The 4,329-nt window shown below is 39.0% G+C and overlaps 1 non-coding gene across 1 annotated transcript; it reads left to right on the top strand.

Annotated features, from left to right (window-relative positions):
* Window positions 1–669: 669 nt before the first annotated feature.
* On the top strand, window positions 670–776 carry LOC127133610 (small nucleolar RNA R71). The gene has a single exon (XR_007807564.1). It is a non-coding gene; the product is annotated as a small nucleolar RNA R71 (small nucleolar RNA).
* Window positions 777–4,329: the final 3,553 nt, after the last annotated feature.

Here is a 4,329-nt window from a genome sequence, read left to right on the forward strand (position 1 = left end):
TCAACCTTGGTTCCTAACTGAGTAATCAATTCGTTAACATGAATGTTCTGGTTCATGAACTCCTTGTTTTGTTGGGTTTGAGCGGTGATAACATTTTCCATAATTTTCTCAAGGCTCGACTTTGGTGGTACAGGTTGCATAGGTTGATTTGATCTTGGGGCTTGATAACTAGGTCTCGGAGGTGCATAATTTTGGATAGGGTTATTGTTTTTATAGAAGAAGTTCGGGTGATTCCTCCATCCGGGGTTATAGGTATTCGAGTATGGGTTCCCTTGGGTGTAGTTCACTTGCTCAGAGTGGGTTTCGTTTAATAGACTGCATTCTGCAGATTGGTGTCCTTTGCTTCCACATATCTCACAATCCGACGAAACTGCGGCTACAGTATTCGGGTTTATGCACATATGCTCGACCTTAAGGGCTAATGCGTCCATTTTAGCTTGCATCATGTCTATAAAGCTTAGTTCATGCACTCCTCCTTGGGCTTCCTTCTTCTCTGCTGTCGCTCGTTCGACTCCCCATGATTGATGGTTTTGAGCCATATCTTCGATGAGGGCACTAGCTTCAGGATAAGGTTTGTTCATCAGAGCACCGCTTGTGGCAGCGTCGATGGTCATCTTCGTGTTATAGTGAAGTCCATTATAGAAGGTTTGAATGGTTAACCAATTTTCTAAACCATGATGTGGGCATGCTCGTAACAACTCTTTATATCTCTCGCAAGCTTCGAACAACGATTCTCCTTGGTTTTGGGTAAATCTAGTTATATAGTTTCGAAGAACGGCGGTCTTACTCGGGGGAAAGTATCTAGCAAGAAAAAATCTTCTAAGGTTATCCCAAGTCATAATGGAATTGGGTGGAAGGGAATCTAACCATGATAGGGCTTTATCTCTGAGGGAAAAAGGGAATAATCTTAACCGCATTGCCTCAGGAGAAGCTCCATTGGTTTTAAAAGTGTCTGCTAATTAAAGAAATATTTTTAAATGTTGGTTTGGGTTCTCAATGGCGAGACCTGCGAATTGTCTTTGTTGCACTAGTTGCAACAGGGATGGTTTAAGTTCGAAATTATTAGTTGGGATGGTTGGGTTTACTATACTAGAACTAGGTTCTTCATTTGATGGTTGAGCGAAATCTTTAAGAGGTCTTTGGTTTTGATATTCGGCCATAGCTCTCTTAATTCTATAAAAGAATAAACGGGCGCGAGCGTAACGTTCAGGTTCCGCCAGAGGATATACTAAGCTTAAACTTCCGGTGCTGCGAGTTCTTCGCATTGACCGGCGGGAAATAGCCTAAGTCTAAACGATATAACAACAGGAAAATGAAATTTGACGAAATTGGTCCCCGGCAACGGCGCCAAAAACTTGATGTGTGCTTTCGCAAGTATACGAACGCGTCAAAGTAATATAAAAGATTGTCGAATCCACAAAGACCAAGTGTCAATCTAATTTTATCTATTGTTATGATGTTTATCAAAGGCAATCAAAATAGGTGTTTTTAGAGTGTGCAATGAAAAGTAAAGTATTGAATAAAGTTTAATTAATAAAGACAGGGTCGAATGTAATTCACATAATCAATTGATAATCCATGTACTTGCTGATAGAACTACTTATGGGCAATGTTTCCTACTTTGAAAAGAACTAATTTAACGGGAACTGTCGCTTTCACGTATTCAGAACCGAGTTGTATTCCCTAATCAAACCCTCTTATTGTCACTTATAAAAAGGCGCGCATTGCGTTAGAGTAGTAAACCTATTTTTAAGAAATATAGTACCTTGACTAAGTTGAAAAGTATTATAACCTGGATTTCTTAACCAAAAGAGGTTCTTACGAACCAGACTCTAAACTTATAAACGCGTCCGAAAATAGTTTTAAAATCTCTTTTCTTCTTAAATTAAAAACTCCTAATGAACTAAACAAAGTGCTTTTGCTGTTTTTGAAATAGTTAAAAACAATTAAGTTTAGATAGACGTTGGACGGCTTTCGATCTTACCCAACAGAATTGAAGTGCGGGAAAACTTAAGTTGAAAGTTAAAATAGCCCTTAAGTGCTTCTACGAACAATTGTACGGATTATTGGTTCAATTACGATCCTTACATTCTAACCTTATAAATTTAGTTAGACATGGTAAAGTAAAAGTGCATTAATTTAAATAAAAGTAGTGCGAGTGCGGAATTTAAATAAAAGTAGTGCGAGTGCGAGAAAGAAATAAAGTAAAGCGAGTGCGGGGAAATAAATAAAGTAAAGCGAGTGCGAGGAAATAAATAATTTAAAGCGAGTGCGGGAAATAAATAATTTAAAGCAAGTGCAAGGAAATAAATAATTTAAAGCGAGTGCGGGAAATAAATAATTTAAAGCGAGTGCCGAAAAATAAATAAGATAAAGACAAGTAATAAAAACCTGCTCCAATCGGAGGGTTGACTAAATTGCAAAGCGGAAATGAAAATGGCGGCAGGATTAACTTCCTTCCAAAGTGCTCCTAACTCGATTACAGACTCGATCATAGACTTGATTACACAATTGTGGTAACACTCCAATGCGAAGCGATTACCACTTTAAAATACTGAATATATGCCTAAGTGAAACAAAGTTGCTCTGAGTTTGCCTCTGCTCTAAGTTTGGATGATTGAAAAAGTGATTTCGAGTTTCTATTTATAAGCAAGAAAAAAGATGGAAATGACAAGGATGTCCTTCAACTTGAAAATGGGAGGGAAAACTTTTCCTCTTGTGGCGCCCGCCACAAGGCCAATCTGAGGCGCCTTAGTGGAAGTAGTGGGGAACGTGGCAGTTGAGGGAAGTTAAGCTAGGACACGTCATGGTAGGGACCATGGCGCCAACCATGGGGGAAGCCACAAGTACAAAATGCTGAATTTTAGGGTTTTTAGCTCTTTTTCGCTCCTTTTCTCGATCGGGGCTCCGATTAAAATAAAAACCTGAAAACAAAGAAAAGCATAGTAATAACACAATAAAATAACAATAAAATACCTGGAATGCATGTGAAATCGGAGTCGGAAATACGGTAAATTTTAGTGTTATCAAACTCTCCCACACTTAAAATCTTTGCTTGTCCTCAAGCAAAACATTAAAAAGCTTATAAAATAAAAACTGGTGTAAACGAGTGCTTCAGGTAAAAATTCTAAGTTCAAGTCGGGATGCAGTGATAGGTACTAACTGAGTGAACTAAGGGTATCATGATGACACTAATCCGCAAATACGGACATAAACTTCATTCCTATATTAACCAACCCATATTACCCCATAATACCTAGGCCTGCCTCTTCGTCTCTTTTTGTGTCCTTTTCATTCAGGCGCAATCACATTAAGCCCGTTATTCGTACATGCTTCATAGTAGAGTGGCCTGTTAGTGATTATGATCTGAGCATGGGGTTTCTGGCACATAAATATGTGTAAACCCTTTTATTGGACCCAACTGTAGTCGTGGGGGATCAGATCGTAATCCGTCCTACCGAGTTCAGTGCCAGATACCTCTGAACCAACTAACAGCGGGTAAGTTTTTCTTTTTCTTTTTCTTTTTCTTTTTGTAGCAAATTTTTACAATTCTTTGGTTTAAATGACTTTGTGAGGGTCACCTATACCGGAGTTGCCTTTTTGCTTTCTTTTATTTTTTTGTTTTGCTGGATCATTCACTTATTTGCATCGGTCCCCTACGTAGAGGATGCGTAGGCCGGAGCTGACTGCTGAGATAAACTACTAAGGACTTATATGGAAATGATGATTAAGGCCATGGTATATGGGGTTTCGGGAGTGGTTCCTATATTTACGAAGTCTATGGTGCTAAAATAATACTGATGTTTCGCAAAGTTCTCCCAAGTCACCGCATCCTTACTCAAAACATGTCTTTAAAACCTGAAAACTTTCGGAATAACACTGTTTTCTTTTGCAAAAAAAAAATCGGTGGGGCTAAAGGTATGAGGAGATTAGATTGTACTAAAGATATACTATATTTGGTAACTCGTCAGACTCATGCATTATACTAAAAAGCAAAATAAACAACTAAAAGGAAATAAAAATAAACAAGCTATCTAAAAACAACAAAGAAAAGCGATAAAGGAAAGACGAGAAAGGTAATAAAGAAAAGACGATAGAGTCTCCTCCCACACTTAAATCGAACATTGTCCCCAATGTTTCGAAATAAGATAAGGGGTGTTACAAGAGTCACCTGACAACCTATTGCTGACCACTGGTGCCTTCGCCATCCTGAGGTGGACGACGGGATCGGGTACGACGACGATCTCTCTGATCCATCCTCGCCTGCAGGGCATTCTGAGCGGTCCTCACCTCTCGAAGGTTACCCGAAATGGAACCCTGAGTGGCTTC

Source organism: Lathyrus oleraceus, chromosome 3, assembly GCF_024323335.1.
Source record: "Lathyrus oleraceus cultivar Zhongwan6 chromosome 3, CAAS_Psat_ZW6_1.0, whole genome shotgun sequence".
In the NCBI taxonomy this organism is placed as follows: Eukaryota; Viridiplantae; Streptophyta; class Magnoliopsida; order Fabales; family Fabaceae; genus Lathyrus; species Lathyrus oleraceus.